Here is a 25,542-nt window from a genome sequence, read left to right on the forward strand (position 1 = left end):
AGGAAGGAGTCCAAACTGTAGGCACCAGAGCTTCAGTTTCCCTGGCAGTAGGGTCTGATTGATGTTCTCCAGGCCATTGACAATTTCTTGCTTTAGTTGTTGCACCTGATCTTTGTCCTTGAGTGTGGTGATAAGCTCTGGTACATGGAAAAAGGCAAAAGACTCCCAAACTAGTTCATGGGGAACTGAACCAAATGCATTGGCCAGATCGAGGAAGATGACATGTAGGTCTCTCTTGTCCTTCTTAGCTGCTTGGATCCAGATCATGCCAGATCATGCTTGTATGCTCCAAGCAACCCGAAAATCCTGGTATTCCTGCTTTCTGTACAGATGTATCAATGTACTTGTTTGTTACCAGATAGGCGGACAGCCTTTGTGATACAGTGCTGAAAAAGATTTTTCCCTCGACGTTGAGGAGACATATTGGCCGGAATTGGCTGATGTCTGATGCATCCTTTTCTTTAGGTATTAGCACGCCGCCAGCCTTTGCCACGCCTTAGGTATTGTTTTCTTCTTCCACACCACCCTCATGAGCTTCCATAGAAAGCGTAACACATCCGGTGGATTCTTGTGGAGCTTGTATGGTACTCCGTTTGGCCCTGGAGCTGATGCTGCTCTTGCTCGTGGGACAGTGTTCTCTACCGCTTTCCATCTCGGAGGGCTAGTGTCCAGGTTGAATTCAGGTGGTTGAATAGTAAAGTAACTGATGAGGTAAAACCCATCCAGTTTTTAGTACCCTAAAATATGCCTACCTTTAAAAAAAAAAAGCTATTCATAGATATAAATATAATACTACTTCACCTTGCTGCCAGACAAACCATAGACAATCTTTATGCTTTTCCTTGCTGTTTTAAGAAACATTGTCATCATTAAAATGTAATCTTTGTGTTGAGTTATTTTGTCTTAGATCAGCTTTGGGTATTTGCACTCATCTCGCTTCACTCTCACATCACACACAAATAGCATTTCATTCTGGAGGTCGTTAACCTCTCATACAAATATGGTCACTTCTGATCTTAAAAATAATTCAGATAGTTGTGCAGTGGTCATTAAAACTGATTTTTTGTGTACCAGGATGTGAGCGTAATTAATTGTGCTGTCAAGTTTTTTGGAATTTAAAATTGGATCAAAGAGATAGGCTCACTCTTGGAGCTAGCCTCAAGTGGCCACTGGAGGAACTACAGTTTTTGGCACTTCTGTTTAGCTTTTCTTCTCAGCCCCAAAGGGTGCTGGTTGCTCTAAAGATGATGTAATGGAATGACCCTATTAGAAATCCAAACCTGGTTTTCTTAAAGGCTTTATACGCGATTTTTCACACTTAAATGTAATATAAATCAAGTATTTCCTCTGAAAATAACTCTGTGAGTAATGACTGTCTACGAGTCCCACTGTCTGTGATGTTTTCAGAGTTTTTTTTCTGTTTGTTGACATAGCCAGCCCGATGGATGACTCCTCCCCTCACGAATAAAAGTTGTTTAATTGAGGGACTAGAGAAAAGAAGAATAACATACTGTACTCACTGATTAACTGTGTTTCTAGATCACGCTCATTTCAGGTAAATTTACATGCAGTGTTAAGATACGAGCATAATAAAGATCGCTAGCATTAGCATACTAACCCACAATGCACCGCAAGTTATTTTGGTTTCATGCTGTTGCTCAAGGGCGACATCTGCTGGATCAAAAAATTGCATATAAAGCCTTTAATGAACTGTTATTAAACTACTTTCTGTACCATTTCAACATGTACGTTTACTGTGACCTTTATTTTGTTTAATGCCGACCTTTGTCAATTATCTCTTCTGTAACAGTAGTTTCACAAGGTCATTGAATCCTTTAACCACCACATGTCCACAGCAGTGAGAGTAAAACAATCCGTCAAAATGAAGTCTGCAGCACAGCAGCATGTGTTTTATAAGGAATCAGCAGCAGCCAGCAGGTTTGTTATTTTTTGTATCAAAAACAAATCATAAGGTCAGAGAGGGGAGCCGGGCTCCAGTCTGAACATGTTGACCCCCCTAAAGACTGAACCTGAGAGAAATCCTCAATTTCTCCTAAACAAACACTGGATGAGAGATGATTGCTTAGATGTATTGGAGTCAGTAGAGCTGTCTCTTGATCAAAAACAGTATTGACAAACTTGTTTATCTGTTAACATGAAATCAAACCCCTGAAGTAACTTTCATACAGCTCTAACAGGCCTTCACTGTGAGTCTCTGTTTCTAGTTTCTGTGACTGTATGGGAAGTTTACATGTTTACGTAAGCTTGGCCTGGTTGTAAGTTATCACTGTGGGGTTCATAAACTTCCCCTGCAGAGAGTTAAAGCAGCAGATAGATTAAAGTGAATGTAAAGAAAACACACTTTGAGCCATGAATAATACCAAACTTATTAAACACTAACAACGAATTTGTATTTTAACTAAGTTAAAAACCAGACCCAATTTTACTGGTGTCAAATAAAACTGATTGAATGCACAGTCAATATCAAATATTTTTGTTGTTGTCTAAGATCAATTGTAATGTAAAACAGATCATTTTTGCACACTGGGGTAGAGAAAATCATTTTTTCTATTGACAGGAACTTGTCATTGTAGACTTTGGTGAAAGTGGAAGTAAAATAAATCAGAGATGTGTGTTCCCTGTTAAAGGCAATCCACCTCAGTGGGCTGGCAGACTGTATAATTTTATTGAGCTCAATTTCAACTGAGTGGAGAACTGGCTCTTAAACTGCCTTTGTGCATTTTACATTATTTATACATATTAACACATAGGCAACTGTATTATTTCTGCCAGGCAACATCAATATTATGAGTTTAACTGCCCCAGTTCCCACAACTCATTAAATCACTCAATTATATGAAGGACTTTTAAATATCTAGATGTGGTATAAAAGGTTATTCAGTGAATATCATCTATTTAAAAGTTGTCTTTAATGCTAAACTACTCTATATTTTTATATGAACATGACAAATGAGGCATGTAACAAATAAATTGTCACAAATGGAGCCCTGCGTTATTTCAGATGGAATACGGTAGTCCTGCTCACAAGCGGCTATCAGCTGATCTGAGAACCCCAATGCCAACCAATCAGAATAACACTGACAACAAGGTGGTATATTTAAACCATTCTGCTGCTCACTGTCAGGAAGGGGGGTGGGGGGTGGGATGCAGGTGCAGACCGAGGGGTGTCTCAAAGTTATCCCAGAAAGATAACCACAAAATCGCAAGCGATAAATTGGATAGAGGAAAAAACAAAAAAAATGTATAGAGCCACAACAGGCTTTCTAAACTAAATAATGTACCGAAGCTGATTAACTAAACCACGGCTGCTAAGCAGCTGACTCAAATAACAAAATTGACCAGGAGACACAGAAAACTCTTAACAAAAATTAAAGGCTGCCCGGGAGACCTTTGATAATGCACAAGGCTGGAGTCGCAACAAACTATCCAGCACCCCAAGTTATACTCGGGGAGACAGGCAGTGGAAATCTAATACACACAAAGTTTTTAGTTGGTGGTTTCTAAACTCTGTCAGGAGTAAATACCAACAGAAGAACATTGCAGGGGATTTTGGCACATAATGAGTCAGCACAAAGCACTGGAGACTCAGGGTCTTTTTGAAACCAGCCACTACACTCTCCCTACCACTACCCCTCCGTTTGCGCATCCTCGCGAAGGGTCCGCCATATTAAGTCCGTCCCAAACCAATTAGCGGGGAGTGGTAGTGGGTTATAAAACCCTCCACCAACGAGTTTACACTGATGCCGACTTGCTGAACACGTGCAGCGCTAATTGTGTCCCGTGGTAGTCATGGAGGAAGCAACCTACAGATGTAAGTTCCGCGCAAGTGACTGTCCAAACACTGTTAAACTAAGATAGATATTTAATGATTGTCATACAGACGTTTACAACTTAAAGTGTACATGGTATTGAGTATCAAATAAAGGCCTACCCTGCATTAGTCCAGTAAACAGTTGATGTGTTTATCTTATTGTTAAGTGTTTTATATTTACAGGGACTGTTGCAAAAACCAAAGAGTTCATTAAATCAAGAGTTACAAACGAGAAGCTGTTCAGTAAAAAAAGAAATGCAGCCAAAGAAGCGTGGGAGTATGTTTTTTTTTTTTTAAATCTGTCTAGCTAAGGCCTACTGTGGATTGAATGTAATGAGTCCACCTCACTGCTCATGCTGTTTATCTTATCTAGCTATTAATAGTATAATAGTAGGCTAGTGAGGCAACAAGGAGCAAATGTAAAAAAATGTTACTATTATTTGAGAAGGTGGACAAAATGTGATTGTTTATTTATATATAGATTTAAGTTACATATGTTTAAGTTGTTTATATTATCTATGTATAAATATTGTTTCTTCTGTGAAGGAGGGGGTTTGTTGGAGCTATTATCTAAACTATACTTCTGATTATAAACGTGGGTGCTTAAAAGGAAAAGGCAAACACAGGACAAAGGTATCATGTTTTGCGTTAATGTAATGACCACAGTTAATTATTTGAATCCACAACAAACTTTTAATACTCTACCTGTCATGATTTGGTCTTATTTAGTTTTGTATTTCAGTATTTAAGTTTCCATGTTTTAATTTCTCCTGTTTATCCTAGTGTTGCTTGTTTCCCTTGTGTGTTTTTGTCCTAAAGTTTCATAGTTTAGTCTTTAGTGTGTTATTTTGTAACTTCGTACCCTAGTGTTTCTTTATGTTCTAGTGTGTTTTTGTTACTTTATTGAGTGCTCTGCGTATCTTAGTTTTTCTTGATTCTTGTTGTAGTTCTAGTCTCCAGTGTTTCTTGTCTTGTGTTCATCACTACCTCTGTGTGTTTTCCCTCCAGTGTGATTGCCCTCATTGTCTTCACCTGTGTCTGATTACCCTATGTCTATTTAGTCTCTGTGTTTCTTCCCCTCTGGGTCAGTTCATTGTTGTTTGTATGTTGTATGTAGCCAGTGTTGAGTGGCGTATGTCGAATGTTAGTTGTCAGTCTACTAGTGTCTCCTTGTTTTTCCGTTTTGGATTTTGATAGTAAGTTTATGTTTGCCTTTTTTGATTATTAAATACTTTTAGTTTATTCTGCACTTGGGTCCACCTCTCCTTGTTTTCCAACCATTCATGACACTACCTCTACCTGTAGTGTTAAGTGTCATTGAATTGCCAGCTAAATGTTAAATGTAGCAAATTAATACAAGTCAGACAGGAAGCCAGGATCTTGACATAGGCATGTCTAGAAATAGATTATTTTTACTTTACAAAAAAGACCCTGAAAAAATATGCAAGGGGTGGGATGTGGTTTATAGTGAAGCGTGGCAGTTCTAAAGGGAACCATGATTAGCATAGTAAATTTCATCATCGAGGCATAAAGGTCAGCTACATGCACCATCATAAATTAATTGATTGTGTAGGCCTATCGCTAATAAAAACCATGCAAAAATTGCAGAGCAAACCAAGGCATGGCAGTGAAATGAACTTCTGGGGATCTTAATCTGGTGAGAGGTCCTTCATCTCTTCCAGATCATTGTGCATCATAAAACAGAGATTGTGGAGGAATGCACAGCAGGCGATGATGTCAGGTGCAAAATGGGGTTGCACCTTCAGGGTCTTGAATAGAGTAGCTCGCTAGCGTGCTTTCATCATCTCAAAAGCTCTTTCGACTACAGAACAAGCCCTTGAATGATGCACATTGTACCTTTCCTAGATCTGGCCTCGCAGAGGGTGCTTGTATGGTGTAATGATGCCAATTGGCCTTTCCAGGCAAGGTTAGGCACCATCACCAAGTAGATAATAACCAGCTGGAGGGTACAGGGCCCGGTAAAAGATAGGACTGTTGCGCAGAACTCTGGCATCATGAACGGAACCTGGATAGCCCACAAACACATCCAGGAATCTGCCTCTTGCATCACAGATGGCCTGCATTTGGATGGATGGAAACAGTTTGTAATTTATGTAATCCGCATAGTGCTGGTTACCTGGAGCTTTGATGCATATGTGGCATCCATCTATGGCACCAGCAGCATGGGCAAATGCAGGGCTCTGTGCAAGGTTGCTGAATCCTTGGGCAATGGCAGGAAGCTCATGTGGCACTGGCAGTGAGATTGCACTGGAGAGTTTGGCCTTAATCTCGCCGCTAACTCTGTGGATCATTTTGTGAACCGTGCTCCTAAACGTTGAACTAACCAAAGAGAGGGAAAGTCCATGGGCCAAACTAAAAAGAAAAACAAGAACCTCCACCTCCTGGCCCAACCGTGGTCCCTTGGTGAAGAGATTAATTGCAAAAGGCAACCCACAGTAGCTCTTGTAACATGGAAATCCCTCTTGAGACAGGACTCTGGATTGCTGTACAGCATCATGATGGGGGTGGCTGCATTTAGTTGCATGTACAGCCCTCTGCCCTCCTGGGATAAAACAATAAGTTATTTAATGAACATAGGCACATTAATAAGGCTAATTTCAGCACTTAGGTGATATAGGCTGATCAAAATCATGTTGCAGACAAGTTCTCTGTTAATATTTAGGTTATTTCTTATTTTTCATGTCTTTGTGAAATCTCAATACACACTTAAGTTACAACAAAAAAAATAAGCTTTTTGCTGCTTTGACATTCAAAAATATTATACTTGTTTTTGCATTATTTTAGGACTACCTGTTCTATGACATGATTAAATTACAATAAATTAACTTAACATTAAATTATACATTAAATGATAATTTATTAGTTTAAACTAATATAAATTACTAAACAAGAATAAAATTAATATCCATAAAGAATTTTACAGAATGCGATAGCTACAAAAAAAAAAGGCTCACCTTTCGCTAGTGCATCATCAAGAGTAAAAGAAGCCTTAAACGCCTACTACGCCTTACGATCTAATCCGCTCATTTTCCGATCGCTGGTGGATCGAGGCAATAACTGCCGCTCCCGCAAGATGCCGTTCTGAAACCATGGCAACACACAGTAATTAATTTAAACAAAACCAAACTTATGCTGTTTGGAAAACGCAAAATAAATACACAAGTAAAAGTAATGATAAATAATGTTGAAATAGAAAGAGTGTATGAAAATACATTTGAGTGTGATTCTTGATCACAAGAGAGCAAAAGTAGCATGGCGCATTGGAGTGATGGGGAAAGCAAGGCACGTTTTGAATGAGAGAGCACTGTATATTCTGTATAGTTCACTTGTGTTACCATATTCAAATTACTGTGTGGAAGTATGGGGCAACACCTACAAAACCACCTTACAATCACTAAGCACACTACAAAAAAGAGCCATTCGTATAGTAAACAATGTAGGATATTATGAAGTCAAAGTCAACTTTATTGTCAATTTCAAAATATGCCAGACATACAGTGGAATCGAAATTGCGTTTGTCTCTGTCCCGCGGTGCAATACAACCAAAATAAGGTAAAATAGATAAAATAAAATGAGGTAAAAATAAGATAAATAATATTTACAGTAATAAATTCTAAATTGTGCAAAATGGTAAATAAAATACAATTTTAAGAAAAAGTAAACTTGTGCAATATGTGCAATGTGCAGTAAACTGATTGTACTTTTGAGATGTTAGCTTCAGAGTTATTAGTCCAGAGTTCTGTAAACTTGTGCAATGTGCAGTAAACTGATTGTACTTTTGAATAGTTAGCTTCAGAGTTATTAGTCCAGAGTTCTTGGTGGCAAATGGGAGGGGGTTTCAACATCCAGTGTTCGTGGGGGCAGGGGGGAGGAAGAGAGGGGAGAGAGTGAACACACCAATATACTGTTTTTAAAATTACACACCTTAAAGTTTGGGGATCTGGAAGAATTTAAGACTGCACAAATAATGTATAAAGCAAAAAATAAACTGCTACCTGTAAACATACAAAAACTGTTAAAAGACAGAGAGGGGGATTATAACTTTAGAGGGAAACTAAACTTGAAACAGCATTATGCTCGGACCAATTTAAAAAGTATGTGTATTTCCATTTGTGGGGTGGTTTTGTCTTGACGAAACGATTAAACAAAGTATGAATATAATGCAATTTTAAAAAATTTACAAAAGATATATCTTTGAAATGCACAGAAATGAGGAAGGAGAATGTAAATCTCATAGATGTTAATGGCGCCTGTTCATTTTGTTCTTTTTTTTGTTTTATTCTGTTTTTCTTAATAGCTCGATTGGAGTATTTTTTTGTATTGTCTGTTTAGTTTACTTTATTGGATTTTGCATTTGTTAATGGTGAAGAATGGGGGTAGGACTTGACAAGCCTAGGCTTCTTCCTATCCCTCTTCGAACGAGTCAAATGTGTATTATATTGAAATTGGCTTTTTATTATTTTTTTTTATACAGATTTTTTTTTTCCATTTGTTTATTCATTTTCATCTATTTTGAATTGTTCGAAATAAAGAATAAATAATTAAACAAATAAACAGTTCCTGTTTCCGTCTGAGAGAGGGAAGTTTGTCCCCAAGCTTGCCGCTGTATTTCTACCCTACACCTTGATGAAGGGGACTTCCTTCAGCTGCGAGTGTGACTTCTAACGGAGTGCAGTCTGTTTTTCCGTATTTCGCCCCTTTAAAAATACTAATTGTGTTGTATTTTATATCATTGGAAAGCCAGATTAGTCACCTTTACAACAAGGTATAACTTGCAAGGAACGTGCATTCGTGGAATGAGCAACACAGCTAAACGTGTGGGTAGTGCCCAAAGAAAATGCCAAAATCTCCTGCAATGTTCTTCGGTTGGTATTCACTCCTGTTTTGAGTTGCTTGGTGGAATTGATGATTGCACTCTCCCACAGTAATAAGGAAAAAACAACACATATTGGCCATTTTGACACTTTATTCATTTTACACTGTCAGGGACCTCAGTAGCGTGTGGATGATCCATACACAGCCACAAAAGCTTGGCACCTCCACCTCATGCTGGTCACCAGCCTGGTCACATTCTGCTGTGGGATGGCTCCCCATTCCTCAACCAGGAGTTTTTGAAGGTCACTCTGGCATGAACAGCATACCCAAACTGATCCCACAAGTGCTGTCAATCAGGTGCCAGTCATACACCTGTAACTGGCACACACCTGGCAGCACTTGAAGCTCAAAACAGGAGTGAATACCAACAGAAGAACATTGCAGGGGATTTTGGCACATTTCTTTAGGGCACTACCCACACGCTTAGCTGTGTTGCACATTCCACAAATGCACGGTCTTTACAAGTTATACCTCGTTGTAAAGGTGACTAATCAGGCTTTCCAACGATATAAAATACAACACCAATTAGAATTGATAAAGGGGCGAAATAAATTACCGAATTAACGTTTCCAAACTTTTTTTGAGGAGTTTAGTTGACTGTCATGATTTGGTCTGTTTAAGTTTTGCATTTCAAAGGTTACCGTAAAATCCGGAATATAAGTCACACCGGTGTATAAGACGCACCCTGTTTTTAAGGTCTCTTTGAGAGAAAAACATTTTTAAACTGTTTTCCTGCGTGAGGATTTATATTGTGTTCAGCGATGTCTACAACGTGCAGTTTCTGTGCAGCTGTGTCGTTCTTTTAGTTCCGTCTGTTTTCACTTTCGGGAGTTTGCGCTCCTACTAGCTACAGTACGGTAGTTGAGCTCTCAGCCTGCAGGGGAAGTTGGCAGACGCACAGACCTGCTAGCGTGCAAGTCGTGCTGCCCGACTCCGCTGGTCACTCTTTAACTTTAATATAGGACTCTTTCAATCAAAAGAGCACTCCACAATGTTTACGGAACAATATACCACTGTTTCTGTAAATGCATGATTATGACCTCGTGAGGGAGAAAAGATGTGAAAAAAGTTGCGCAGCCAGCCTGGTCTGTGTCGCCGTCTTTCCCAGCACAGCGTGCACTCAGCTTTCAATACACAATGAATGGGGCTGGGTTTTTAATCGCATCAGGTTGCAGGCTGCTGCACCCGCTGTAATGACGGCGCGTGTTTCAGTATTTTATACTGGTATATTGGTCGCACCGGTGCATAAGACGCAGCCAACTTTTAAGACGAAAAAATAGGTATTAAAAGTGTGTCTTATACACCAGATTTTACAGTAGATCTTCCTGTTTTAGTTTTTCTTCTTCTTCCCTAGTGTTTCTTGTGTCCCTTGTGTTTCTTTAAATGTTTCCTGGTTTAGTCTTTAGTGTTTCCTGTTTTATTTTGTGGTTCTTGTCTCCAGTGTTTCTTGTCTTGTGTTTCCCTCCGGTTTGATTGCCCTCATTGTCTTCGCCTGTGTCTTGTTGGTCTCACCTGTCTATTTAGTCTCTTTGATGCCACGCATGGGGGAAAGGCCTCCCACCCTCATTGCCTCTCCCTCCAGCCTGCCACAGATGACGAGGCCCTCCACCTGCTCCCAGACTCCCACCAAAAGGCAGAAGAGGAGCAGGGTATGTTGGCCTTCATGAGAGAGCAGGCCAAAAAAGATGACGCCGCCAATGCTGCTCTCCTTTGAAAAATAAAAAAATAGAACAAATTTACAAACAAAAATAATCCTATTGTGTTAATTGAATGATGTTAAATATAAAGTTCTGCAGCCATCCATCAGGAGGGTAAAACCTGACACCAATACATACTCACCAAAAACTCTCAATTAGACAGCCCAAACAAAGGAAAGACAGGCAGCTCAAGCCATTATGTCAAACTGAAAGTAAAAGAAAGTGGGCGAATTAACATTAGTGCAAATTAATTTCAAAATTGATGGAAAATGTAACCAGAAAACCATGTATTACCCTAAAAAAGTAAAAAATAGTCATGATCCTGCAGTGTGGGGGGACATTGGTCTGGGGCTGATGCATATGCTGACCCCCATTCTCATCCCCTTGTACATGTGGTGGTGGAGGCACAGGATCCTCTTCATCAGCTTGCTCCAAGATGTCCCCAGCAGTGAGGCAGATGTTATGGAGCATTGCACACACTGCCACAACATTCGGAGCAAAGGTGTGATCCACTTTTAGGGCTTTGAAGAAGATCCCTCACCACTGTACCTTCATCATGCCAAAGGCCCTCTCTATAATGCATCGCCCTCTGGCATGGTGAGCATTATAGTGCACCTCCACTCTTCCCCTCACTCGTTCACAGTATGGGGTAATGAGGGTCACAGATGTCCCCCATCCCCAATGATGAAATAACCAGCTGGTGGGTAACAGCCCCTGACAAACACTGGACTATTTCGCAGCACCCTGGTGTCGTGGACTGAACCAGGATAGCCCACAAATGTCCAGAAATTTGCCAGTGCTGTCACAAATCGCCTTCAGCTGGACTGAGTGGAACAGTTTCCTGTTCAGTTAATCTGGTGCATGATGAACATGGGGAGCCTTGATTCGGATGTGGCATCCATCATCCATCATCACACAGTGGCTGAAGGCTGGGCTGTTGGCGAGGTGTTGAAAGCCATTGCTTACTTCAGCACACTGTGTGAGAGTTGGAAAGTGGACAACTTTTTCCAGGTGGGAGAGAAGTGTGTCACACATCCGATGCACAACGTCAAGGACAGTTGACTTTGAGACAACAGTGTAAGACAACCCATGTGCCAGCCAGTAGACCACCAGGAGGACCTCCATGAACTGCCCCCAGCCATGGGTCTTCTCCCTCCTGAGTAGGTCCATCAGGGCCTCAATCGATGGCCTACTCAGGCGGTAGTCAAAGTTCAGATCTCGTGTTTGATCAAAAAAGATCTGAACAAAGGGGACATGGGGGTGGCATAAATGTTTCTCCTCTCCTGTAAAGGACAAAATAAAGTGTCAATACATACAAGTGTGTTTGTTCCTGTCTTCTTTTCATTTAGAAACCTAATGATGCATTTTCATTGTGTAAGTTAAACATAATGCCTATATTGTACATAGGAACACATTAGATATGTGGCATTAATTTAAGTTGTGCTTTGATGGTAAATTCAATTTAAGCATGCTCTGATCTATGGTCTAAACCCATATCAGCATCCTCTTACCATTTGTGCACACAATGCCATGAGCCTCCCCAGTTGCACCCTCCTCCTGATCATTCGTTGGTTTTGCTGCGTGGCGGACCATACAGCAGCAACAGCAACTCCTTCATTTTCCATTTTGCTTTATAACTAAACTCCCCAGCTGCCCTTTTATAGGCCAGTAATTGATAATTGGCTCATCTGGATACATACCTCTCAGCTGGATGGTAATTGGCCATTCATTGAGTGTGGTAGTGTTGGGCCCTTGATTATCTGATCGTTATTTCTTTCAGGAATCAACTATTTTTACACATTACACATGCACAGCCCGTATCAGTCATAGCAACTTCAAAGCACAATAAAGTCTACATGTCAGTGTTTACTGATTTGTGAGGTGGTTCTTAAGATATTATGCAAAGCCATACAATAAGATTATGAGACCATTAAGTGTTAATACCGATGTTAATATACAATATTTGTACACAGTGCTGTGCACAGTAACTCACCGCAGGAACGTCTGTCATAGATTGATAAAGCATTACGGTTGCCCATTGAATATACTGTATGTACTCTACCTGAGCGAGGGCGCCACTGAGCCAACTATACAAAATAAACAAATCCTACATCATGCTAGTGGAACAACAGACAAAATAAACCCTGTTACAGAGGCGTTGGCTAGTGGAAATTCGGTCGGATTATCAAAACAACGCGATGGCCTTTCCCTAAAACCTTTATGAATTCTCTTAACATCTTTCCTTAACCTCATGACGTTTTCCCCAGGGTTAAGGTAAAATGGATAGTGGAAGCGGATAGGAGGGACAATTCGGATGCACCCTCTGTGTTTCTTCCTTCCCATGTCAGATCATAGTCGTATGTCAGTCCATGTTGCGTGTCAGATTGTCCCTCGTTGCTCCCAGTGTGTTTTACCTTTTGTGGATTTTCAGTTGGACATTTTTGAAGTAAGTTTTTGATTGCCTTTGGCTTTTTTGTTTTAATAACTAGTTTAAGTTTGATTCTGCACTTCGGTCAAGTTCCCTGTTCTTACAAACTGTGACAGTTGACAACCTATCCGAAGCGCTCTGTTGGTTCCTGCTGAAAAATTGTAAATTGCCTTTTGTTGGATGATTTCTTAGTCGTGGACTTTTCTAATTGTCAACCGTCAATATAACAAATTAGGCATACCACTATCAGCTGAAAAAACACAAAGGCCATTAAACGCAATTGAATTCTTGGGCATCACCCTTGACAGCAAGCTCATGCAACCATCCCTACTCGATGAAAAACACTGCGGTCAAGCCAGCCGCGCCTCGCTTTTACATGGTGAAGTGAGTCGCCCCTAAATTTGAAGTGCTCACGTATTCTGATCTTTATGGTAAATGCTCCGGACTCCAGAGCGAGCAGGAGTAACAGACAGAGAGAGCGATGACGTGAAGTGCTAAATGCCAAAGTCTTACCATAAAACTGACTATGAGATACACGTGTATGAAACGGGAGTAAACAGAATACTGTTCAGGGAATAGCTTCGGAGGTCGAGGAAGTTAGTGTTATTATAATTCTGCGAGTCTGCGATAACCTCCATTTTTGGTGTGTGTTCACAATTTTAAAAAAACAAACAGTTTTGTTGGAGGAAACAATAATTATATATATTTTCTTACATAAGTATACCATGATTCTGATATGGCTGGACTTAGTACTTCTTAGACTACATGCACAGGTACTATGAAGTACTTTACTGTGTACCCTTATAAATCACTATAATGAGTCTTTTGTTCTGACTGTCCAATGCAATGTTTTAAATTGCCTTTTGTACTGTGTTTTTCTTAGTTGAAACCAGTCAGCGTTAGAAATGAAAAAAAAAACAAGGATTATCAGGCAACTTGTGAGTAAAATATATGTGGTGTAGGCACTTGTCTTCTGCGAACAGATTGAAAAAGACGATTAGAAGCTGGATAGCATAACAATGTAATTCATACAAATACATTTGTGGCAGTCATTTAAAATTGTTTTAAAAAATAAAGTTTGTTTGATAATATATAAATAAAGCTAACAATTTAAATTGTCTGATTGTCCAGTCCATCCTTCAGCTACACAGAGCAAAACTGATTCATACAAGATAAGAGGAAATCATATTTATATTTGCTGTTAAAAAAAGAGACAAATTTAGAACATCGAGAAGGACTCCACAATGGGTACTCCATACAATACAAATGATTTTACCTTTTTCTAATTTACCTCTGGGCTGTCATCCACTGAGGAGGATTCAGAGTGGTCTGAGGATGACAGGGTCTTGCATCTGCTGGCATCCAGCAGGGACACAATGCTGGCAGAGTCAGAGTCTTGGACGCTTTCCGTATCTTCAGCAGTCGCTTCATTTTTTTGGGAATAGAGGAACTCACAGCTAGATGAGTCTGAGTCTGTGTTATTTATTGTACCTGCTGGGACCACGTCTGGTAAATCCTCAGGCAGAGAAACAGAGCTTTCTGAATCTAAACCCGAGGATTGTTGGGATTCAGCAATCGGTGCATCTGTTCTTATATCCTGGGGGCTCGTTTGGGTGCAAATATATATATATAATAGAGACTTCAAAATGTATTTCACATTTCTACTACATATATGATCCAATGTCAATACAGATTCATGTTTCAACGGGTGAAGTATCCCTTTAATGTCCGCTTTCCTTGACAGACCTGGACATTTTTTCCCTGCCGCCATGATGAAGGATCTTTCAATTCCTTAATTGTACCTAGAGAAGATTATGGGTGAAGAAGGAGAAGGCTTCTGGGCAAGCTTAGAGAAAGGATGCACAGCCAAATCCTTTGTGGGGTTCGGTGTGTTACTTCCAATAGATGGTGTGTGAAACAATGCTTTAACAATAACTTTTGGTGAGTTACTTTAGTGACATATTTCATGGTTGTGGAGAATATGTTTAGAGATATTGTTCCCTCTTTAAAACACAGCAGAACTACAAGATCACACGGGTCAAAAACTTGCAAACATGTTGCCTTTGAGGTTGATTTGTTGTTTGTTTTGTCATTATGTTGATAAAGTGATGAAAATACTGTATGATCGCAAGTCCGTATATTGTGTTTTATTTTAAAATTGAGTGAATGTAACAGCCCCGTATGGAGGACTGTTGCCAGATTAGATTTGTCCTGTAAATAACGCGACCAAGCAACAGGTAGTGTCTTTCCTTTCCTCGCTTCTGCCAGTCTTTATTTTTGTACATATGTTTATGTATTTCAGTTTTACTTAAACTGTATTGTCGTTTTCATTTTTTTCTTTCTTTAAAAACAACATTTTATCCATATTTTAACACAATATGCACAGAAATATACATAAACTTATACTTCGTCTTATATTACATGCAAAAGTTTTCAAAACTACAAAAAAAACGTTTGTGTGTGTTATTATTATTTAAACAAATATAAAATAACTCAGTTCTGCTACTTAAGAGCTTTTTATTAGTGCAATTCAGTTGCATACAGGTTCATACAGGAGGAGATCAATCCTCGCTTAGAATTATGCTAACAAATAACATGGGAAATCCCTTTGAGAAACGGCAAAGCTAGCGGAGTTAGCGCTACACTTTTTACATGAATATAAGTACAAAATATGAAAACGAACAGTCTTCATGAACCCATGGTTACTTTAAGAGATATGCAGGAGCTTTACAAAACTAGCAAAACAACATGGGAGCTAGGGACAAGCCATGACAGACATATATGAACGTGGCAATGAGCTAAGCTAGTGCTCATAAGCATCATAGCTAAAGTACTTGAAAACCTTCAAAACACATTTAAAACACATCCTGACACACACTAAAGGATGGTGTTAGCTTCTACATGTTATAGAAGAATATAGACCACAAGTATGTGATTTGTGACATTTACTCACCTGTTAATAACAGGGAAATGATGAGACAAAGCAACATAGTGTGCTTCCTTTCCTCGCTTCTGTCAGTCTGAAGACGAGTTCTACCGAGCACACTAAGCTGTCTCACCTGGAGGTCACGCCTCCTTGTGGCACAAATTGGAACCACAAAGTAACAGAACTAATGCTCCCAATTACACATTTACATCTTGAAATATACACAATACACAAAAATAAATCACATAATGTGAACACACATTTCTGTGTGCCACATGAACACTGTGCCTTTCCTTGTCTGACTTCCTGTTTGGGATGTAATATTCTGTCCAGCTTGACTGGTGCCTGCGGCATACTCCGTCGAAAATAGACTAGCTGCGTATTTGGAGCAGAGCATAGTGGTGCTGGTGGTACGCTCCAGAGACGGACCGCGGTGCTCGCATTGGAAACACAATCACTGACTAGAGTGGCAGCGAACTAGGCCTACTGCTTAATGTGCGGCGCTGACAGACCATGGCGCGCACAGAATATGTGGGGATTGGGGGTCAGTGCAACCAGCCTCACCTTTGGCAATTTACAATCAGGGGCTGGAGTATAAAGAGTGGGAGAGAGGAGTCAGCCTGTTGGTGGGTGTCTTGACATCAAGCAACTGTAATCCTTCTGTGGAAGAAAGTGTTTCTTTCATTGAGTCCTTAGTTTGCTCTAAATAGTTATATCATAGTAACTATAGTTGTATTTTTTGTTAGTTTTGGACTTGTATTTAAGATTGATTAGCTTCTCTTTTCTTTGTTTTTTCTAAAAGATTCTTGTTTTCAGTTGTAAAGTTTGTTAATAAATCCTTAAAACATAGCTCTTAATTCCTTCTTAAGTGGCGATTTTGTTTTGAAATCTTTTGCATAGATTTCCATACCTGACAGTGGAGGAGCCTCAGAGTGGAGGTCTGCATGCCTTCTTTTCCCTGGGTTTAATTTATTTTTATTACTTCCCTTATTCCTCTAGCACAGCTCAGAGTAAAAACAGGGACAGTGTGGCAACCAACAGGCAGAGACAAACGAAAAGGCATCCATCTTCTTCTTCTTTTGTAGTGTTTTAAGGCGGTTGGCATCCATACTGTATGTGTTGCCTTACCGCCACCATCTGGATTGTATTAGTTCCATTTGTGTTAATACGTACAACATCCACCCAGTGTGATCCATTTTTCTGTTGTCCCCTCTATGACCTCTATGTTTGCACCAGTCCTTCCCTCAGTGTTGTATCCAGCTCCTCCCCAGTGATGTCCACAATGTCTAAGAAGCTTTTTGCAGTATTCAACCCCATTTTAATTCTCTCAAAATTTTCCCTGTAAGTCCACAGCACAGATGATCACCATGGAGATTAATTCAAAGAAAAGTCTCTCATCCTCATATATTTTGATCATCTCCAGGTTTTCTCTGCTGCCTGTTTTTGCACAGTGACCTCTTTCCATTCCTTTCACAGCCTCTGCATTTGAAAGTCTTTGCTCAGTTCTGATTATATGAAGTTTCCCTTCATTGATCTTTTTAGGACATGGTCTGACCCTGTGAAGTGATTTCCCTCACAGTGGAGATCATTTTCTTTTTCAGTTTTACAGTCATCATAACAATCACTCTCCCAACATTTCCCACACCTCCTGGTTCCTCTACAAATGGCACTGCATGTCCGTATTCCTGGCAGCAGTAAAACCAGAGAGGCTCTCTCTAAATTGGCCTTACTCTGTAAACCACTTAATCCATAAACACTCTTTCAGGCAGTTCTCCTTCAAAGGACAGACACATTGATGTGCTGTCCTTCTTCTCTCCATCACAAAACCCTGGCCGTTTCCAAATATCCACAGTATGCAGTACGTACTTTTCAGTATGGAGTTTCAGTATACTGAACTTTCGTGGTCATTCAGTATGCAATTTTTGGGTCCACCTCAGTATACTGAACATTTCAGTATGGATACTAACTTCCGGGTTTCATGCAGTATGGATCGGATGCATCCTTTCAGGAAATGAATTGTATTTTACCACCCACAATGCTGTGCGAAATTAAACGTAAATCGTCACGTTACGTCCGCCTCCAAATCAAAACAAACGAGTGTGGATTAATAGAATAAATTTTTAATCTAGAGTTAAAGTCCAGACTGAAATCACTACTTTAAATTAACAACAGAAAATATAACAAATATCTGCATTATTATAAAACCTTTCTCCCTCTATTTAAATAATGATTTCACTATTTAAATGTGTCTTTATTGGTTTATTTTATATTCTGTATATTACTGTCTTTCATTTGTACTTTCCTTTATGTACTGTATGTTATTTAGTTATTTAATCTTTTACTTGTTTTACATTGTGATATTGTTTTTTGTTTACCTGACTGTATATGTACATTACTCTTCTTGAATAAAGCTAAACAAAAAAAAAAAAAAACAGGTGGATGTGGCCGGTTCGGGTAACGTAAATGACGCCACTACCATACTGAATGAATCAGAAGAAGTAGGAACAAATATCTGCCTACTGTGTGTGCATACTGAATAGTAGGTACTAAACAGTATACAGCACAGATAGTAGGTACTGACTACTGACAGATTGAGTAGGTACTTGGCAATTCGGATGCAGCCCCTGTCTCCCTTTTTGCCTCACAGATCCCTTTGATGTTCAAAAAATAATCAGCTTACCACTCCTTTCTTCCTCCCCTCCTTCACACAACGGTATCCCAGAATTGTTTTGGCATAGCTTTTTCCTTTTGCCGTTTTGAAGAACACTGAATGATTACCATACCTCTTCTATCCGCAGCGATTTCACCTCTCTGAGCTTTCCCTTCTACAATTCGACAGTTTCCAAAGTTCCACTTGCAGGTTTTTTTTTTAAAGGCAGCCATGATGCTCCAGGTGCTTTAAATAACCTCACATCAATTAGTGGGCTAGACCAGGAAAGGAGTTGAACAACTTCTACAAGGGTGCCTTCAAAGCCAACAGGTACATAAACTTTAATAATTGTTCCCACTCAGTGGTGATACTAGAGTCAGTTTGGGCACTAGGACAAATTTACAGGGGGCCCCTGAAACCAGCATTTATTAACATTATGTCAAAATGATCTGACAACAAAAAAAAATCAAACCTTTTAAATTAGCATTATTTTCCAAACATAGATCTAAAGATTTTTCACTGCTGCGGTTTAACCTTTGTCATTCTTGGGGGCCACCTACTTGCCTGGGGCCCCAAGCGGTTGCCTGACAAGCAGTGCCCCTGTTCCCATTACACAGTACACATGCATTTTCCTGATGGGCAGACAAACTTCAGGGCTGGTATAAATATCTCCTCATATGACTGGCCCACATAGCAGGCATGTCAGTTTTACACCAAAACATGTTTTGTAAGAAAATGAAAGATGGATAATATTAATATTAATAAATGCACCTTTTTTTTTTTTTTTTTGCAATGCCTGTCCCTAGATAGCCCTAGGACAGAGACAAAGACATAAAACTCAACAACAAACATGATTAAATTATGTACATGTATATATTGTTACGTTCCCCCAGTAGACAACATCTGAATGTCAGAGGTTGCAAGTTGGGGAACCAACAAAACAGTGCACCTTTACAAAAAGGTACCACATAAGTGGGCCTTGGGTTTCTTGAAGGTGGAAGAAGAGCTTAGCCCTTCAAACCACCCACTAATTCTATCAAAATTATAGACAAACATAAAATTGGAGTTCAAAACAAAAGATCAGTAGGAGTCAACGAACAGAGGGAGTCACAAAACGGCAAAAAGAAAAATGTATATTTAAAACACACACTCATGAGAGCTTCATTCAAAAGCAAAATCACAGCAAGCCAACTGATATTGTTGACTCTCTGGATACACAATATCAACTACGCAAAGAAGCGTTCCAACTCCCTATAGTCTCCCAGCCCAGCTGATTGTGAACAGCCATCAGGTGAGGAGAGCGTCACAGGTGCAGTCAATAGCTCCTGATGTGCAAGGACCTAGGCCGTATCCGAATTGCCAAGTACCTACTCAATCTGTCAGTAGTCACTATCTGTGCTGCATACTGTTTAGTACCTACTATTCAGTATGCACACACAGTAGGCAGATATTTGTTCCTACTTCTTCTGATTCATTCAGTATGGAAGTGACGTCATTTACGTTACCCGAACCGGCCACATTCACCTGTTTTTTTTGTTTTTTTTTCCTGTTTAGCTTTATTCAAGAAGAGTAATGTACATACAGTCAGGTAAACAAAAAACAATATCACAATGTAAAACAAGTAAAAGATTAAATAACTAAATAACATACAGTACATAAAGGAAAGAACAAATGAAAGACAGTAATATACAGAATATAAAATAAACCAATAAAGACACATTTAAATAGTGAAATCATTATTTAAATAGAGGGGGAAGGTTTTATAATAATGCAGATATTTGTTATATTTTCTGTTGTTAATTTAAAGTAGTGATTTCAGTCAGGACTTTAACTCTAGATTAAAAATTGATTCTATTAATCCACACTTGTTTGTTTTGATTGGGAGGCGGACGTAACGTGACGATTTACGTTTAATTTCGCACAGCATTGTGGGTGGTAAAATACAATTCATTTCCTGAAAGGATGCATCCGATCCATACTGCATGAAACCCGGAAGTTAGTATCCATACTGAAATGTTCTGTATACTGAGGTGGACCCAAAAAATGCATACTGAATGACCACGAAAGTTCAGTCTACTGAAAAGTACGTACTGCATACTGAACTGTGACAATTCGGAAAGGGCCCTAGTTTCCTTGGGTATCTTTCTATAACAATATCAACAAAGTTTTGAATGCAGGACTTTACATGTAACTGTTGGGGTATGGAGTTTAAGACCCTGTAAATCAGGGGCCGTATTCACAAAGCCTCCTAAGTACTAAAAGTTGCTCCTAGTGACTAAATTCTAAGAAAATTCTTAGAATCGGGACATTTTCTAAGAATTTCCCCTCAAAGTTAGGACTAGATCCTTGTAAAGATGAAAGTTATTCACAAAGTGTCTTAGCCCTTAAGAGAGCTCCTAAGGTGTCAAACTGTTAGGAGTAGTGAGTGGGACTTTTAACTGGCTAAAGAGTTTCTTAAGCAGAGGAGAGAACAGAGAAATGTTCTGCAACCAGTACATGAAGAATATTTTTGACTCATAGTTGGGCAGAACAGACAAAAATGTTTTGTGCAGACATTTCAATCCATCGCTGACATCATTCAGTAAAAAGTGAGATATGCATCTTGAGTTTCTGTACATGTGCTCAACTCCACTGGAGCATCCAATCACTAATTAAAACTCTTTACCTGCTGCACAAGTAAGCATGTGATTTCAAACATCTTGTGGGCTTTATACTAAAGTACATCTTACAAATTATCACACAGTTGCTAATTTCAAAGTGTTCATAATTATATAATGTCTGACTGGATTCTATGTTTGACTTTTTATCTCTTTTTTTTTGATCAACCAATCACAGCTTCTGAAGAAATGGGTCATACCTAGCAAGGGGGTCAACCTTGCTCAGAGTTGCTCTGAGAATGTTCCTAGATCACTCCTAGGCTAAGACTCCTTACTATGAATGTTTAAGATAAGTTAGGAGCTCTCTGAGAGGATTCTCAGAATGTTTGTGAATACGGGCCCAGGATGTTAACAGCAGTCTGGGAGATTTGGAGAACCAAAAAAAAATCACAAGATTCCAGAAAATTTGCTTCGATCTCAGCTTAACTTTAAATAAGCATGAATATACATGGAAAAAAAGCAGCTCACAAAACAAAAGAAACTTACTCAAAAGGGTTTTTCCAGCTAAGTGACAAAGAGGTTGTGAGGACTAAACAACAGTTTTAAATACTAATCCACACTAATCCATACTTCCATCTAGACTAATTTAACCAAACATATATCATGATAAAATTAATCTTACATTTGGGCTTGCTTAAAACAAATTTAACAAGAAAATAAACCTACAACTTCCCCTATTCCAATGTCTAACTTAGTGCATTGCAGATTTCCAACACCTGGTGCAGAATGGTGCATTCATGTGTGTGGGTTCATGAGAGACCCCTCCTCAACCAGGAAGTTGACCTCAGAGAGAACAAAGATTAATAATCAAAGCAAGAAAATAAACAAGAAAACAAATGCTTAACGATACATAATAAATGAAGCACATGTATTAATCAACCATAGTGGATCCTACCATTTACAGATGACTCCATGAGATAAACATGATAAAAATGATAAATAAAGGAGTTTTCACCAGATTGTTGAGGGAGTTAGTGACGCTCCCTCACAGTAACAATGAATCTCTGAACTGTGCACTACTGTGTAGTACACAGTTTAGTAAATTATTTGGGTCCTTTTCCAACCAATTTAAAGGCTTTCTTTTTGTAAAAAGCCTTATACTCAATATTATCTCACCAAAATGAACCTTCCTCTGGCTTTTTCTGCCATTTAATAAGAATGGAAGAAATGTCCTCTGCATCCTGACATGAAAAGTCCTACATTAACATGGATAGTTGTGTTGTGTTAGACCACTTTTTAGGGGCTGGTTTGAACAAAAATGCCAGAGCCACATTATCTTCCAAATCCTACCCTGCCAATATACCCAACTAGCATCTGAGACACGACAATACAAAATAAAGTTTTATGCAGTTATTGCTATTTTCCTGCACGTAATAATGCAGTAATCTTACCAGCTCATCTAAGCGTGCTTAGAGGAAGCAGATCAGACAGCAGCACAATATCCAAAAAGCAAAGGTAATAAAACGGGGGGAACCACGGCAGGAGAAGCAGCATAATGTGTGCCAAAACTAGACTGCTTATATACTCCAATGTCTTTATCAAAATTGCAGAAATAAGAGTTGCTGAAACAATCAAAGACTGTATACATGGAAGATGCCTCAGTGACATCACCAGTTGGTTTATGAAGCGACTTTTGAAGCCATATTGGAAATGCTGTCAAAAACAACATAACAAACAACACAAACAAACAACAAACAACATAACACAAACAACATATTGGTCAAGTGAGTAACAGGCAAAGAGGAGAAGCTACAACAAGCCCGCCAGTCAATCAGATCAGCCATGCCTCTTATTATGAATAACTCTGATCATAATACCATCAAAACAGGTGAGATATAACAACCCCCCAATAAAAAGATAAGAGCTATTCGTCGTTTTTTGTACCAGGCTGTAAATATGTTCCTTTCTGCTGTCAAAATGGACATTTTAGGATTGGTTGTGTATGGGACTTCCGGGTCTTATTGAGCCAGTCTCCAGTAGACACTTGAGGAACTGCTGTTTTTTGCACTTCCACATTGGCTTAGTTTTTTATCATGAGGTTGCCCCTTGGTGATCACCCAGGAGCTACCTTGGGTGGAGAGAGACATAGACTGCTGGCAACAATTATGTTACTTTGTGTCCGTTGGGTGTTGCTATATGCACCTGTTTTCTAACAAAGTAAGCCATACGGTCTTTGTAAAGTCCAGCTTGTCAAGTTCGGTCGTAAATTGAGCAAATAAATGATTACTTCAGCTTTGTATGTTGTAAAATGTTAAGAGTTCAGTCTTCAGAGATCAGTTTTCCTTTGGATGCAGAACTGACTCACAATATATTTATATTCATCACATCCAGGCAGGAAGCATACCCAGTCTTAAATGTAAAAAATATGGGTAATATTATATCTCAGTGACTGTAGAGGGGGAGGGGATTTTCTATTTGTTGGTGAAATAGGAGGATTTTTATATAAAGTCTTTCCTAGGCCAGCCTTAACAGAGGTAAGGTCTTTGTGATCATTCTGTAAACAGCAGACATAACATCTAACACAGTTACATCTATTTCCCTGCATCTCATCTCATGAAAGATACTCTAATGATAATTTGCTTCATAATGTCATAACATGTTTTGCAACACTTCTTTGTGACATTAAAATAATTGCAGCCAATTCCAATTCTTTGAATGGCATCAATGTATTCAGGATGGGCAGACTGCAGACTCATGCTCTCCATTAGCTCATTGAAATGACTGAATATGGCCCTGCCATTTCATTTTGTGAAAATTATCTTTTTCCAATTTCATCAAGTAATAATTACCCAAGGAGGAGCCTGAGGAAAGGTCACATGACTGTGAGGCTCCTGGCCTGCTTTATGTAATTACAATGCTTTTCTGTTGGCTGGCACAATAAACTTTTAGATGTTCCTTTTCATTATTTGAGATATTGAAAATTTAAATCATAAAATGATGCTTATCACTGAGGCAATGGCCAACACCACTGAGAGTGCTACTGTGAAAAACAGGCACACATGAGCACAGCTGTGACCCGGCCAAGACGCGATTCTGAAACAAACAGAATCAAGTTAAACCACTGCACACAAAAGAGCAAGACTTCTTCATTAATCAAGGATTAATACATATGAAACAAGGCAGTTCACTGTTATAACTGAAGCTTTTAGCAATACCTGCAGCTTCTGAGTACTGCACGCATGGAATGCACAATAATAACTTTAAATGCCCCACACATTTGTGGAGGTGTTTTTCTGAACGTATCCCAGATGATTAAACCTCTTCTAGGGTAAAAGGTGCAAGGAATAATGCTAGACATAGGCCTACTTCCAATCTCCACACTCGTGGACCTGCTGACTTTAAGGTGCATTATTGTTTAGATTCACTTTCACAGCTTCGAATGCATGATGACTACAAATCCCATGTTGCACCCTTATCATCGGTCTGCATGTTTGCAGACTCTGATGTGCATCTGGCCCAGAGCCCATGATGTTGTCTAAAACGTGGTTGTGCTTCTACAGAATAAATGACAACAACTGGAGCACTGGAGGAGGAGAACAGTCCCCGAAAATGTATTACACATATAATTTTTATTTCTACATTCTATTTGCAGAAGATAGGCCCAGAGACCAGAGAAAACATTGTGATGAATTAAAAACCTTTTGTGGCATTTGAGCACGTGCAGGCCTATCTTCCTCGGCCTGCTGTATTTGCACGGCCCTGATTAAATCACTTCATGTATTTTCGTTGTTATCATAATCATTATTTTGTGATTATGAGACAGAGTTTTAATCTCAATATTTTGGAGGACAGTTCTTAGTTTGAAAATTGAAGCATTCGTGCCTTTTTTACAGAACTTCATTCAAAATTATTCAGGGAGGATTCAGTCACTGCTTCACTGCTCCTCGCCCTGCCCTTTGCTTCCCACAGGAGTTGCCTGTCAACTCTGCTACACTGGCTCTTTTTCAGCATCTGCAGTGAGTGCTGGGAGGCAACTCTACTAATTGGCTTTCATTTCAGAAAGTTACTTGATGGAGTGGTTATCAAGGCTTTAGGAAGACAAATGCTAAACCACACAAGCAAACTGAACATACACTGCTTAAGTCTGTGTGTGCTCTACTATAATTTTTAATGGGGAGCAGTTCATTTCCAGCAACACAGAAGCTTTAATTTTCTCTCTTCTGATGTCTTTAACTGAGTTGGTTGACAAGCCCATATTGTCACTCTAATTGTCAAGTGATACATAAAACTTTAAATTAGGGTTACAATATTCAGCATGAACTATTTGCTTATTAGCATGCTAATACTGCAAGTAGCATACTGGTTGCTTATTATTCATAATTGATAGTACTTATTCTAAATGACCAAAGTCTTAAAGGCCATTAACTAAGGGGGTTTCCCTCAATTCCCTCCTAATAACTGATTATTGATGGGGGTTAGGAAGTTGTTGAACATGAGTTAGGATCTTAATATGATT

Source organism: Labrus mixtus, chromosome 11, assembly GCF_963584025.1.
Source record: "Labrus mixtus chromosome 11, fLabMix1.1, whole genome shotgun sequence".
Taxonomy (NCBI): domain Eukaryota; kingdom Metazoa; phylum Chordata; class Actinopteri; order Labriformes; family Labridae; genus Labrus; species Labrus mixtus.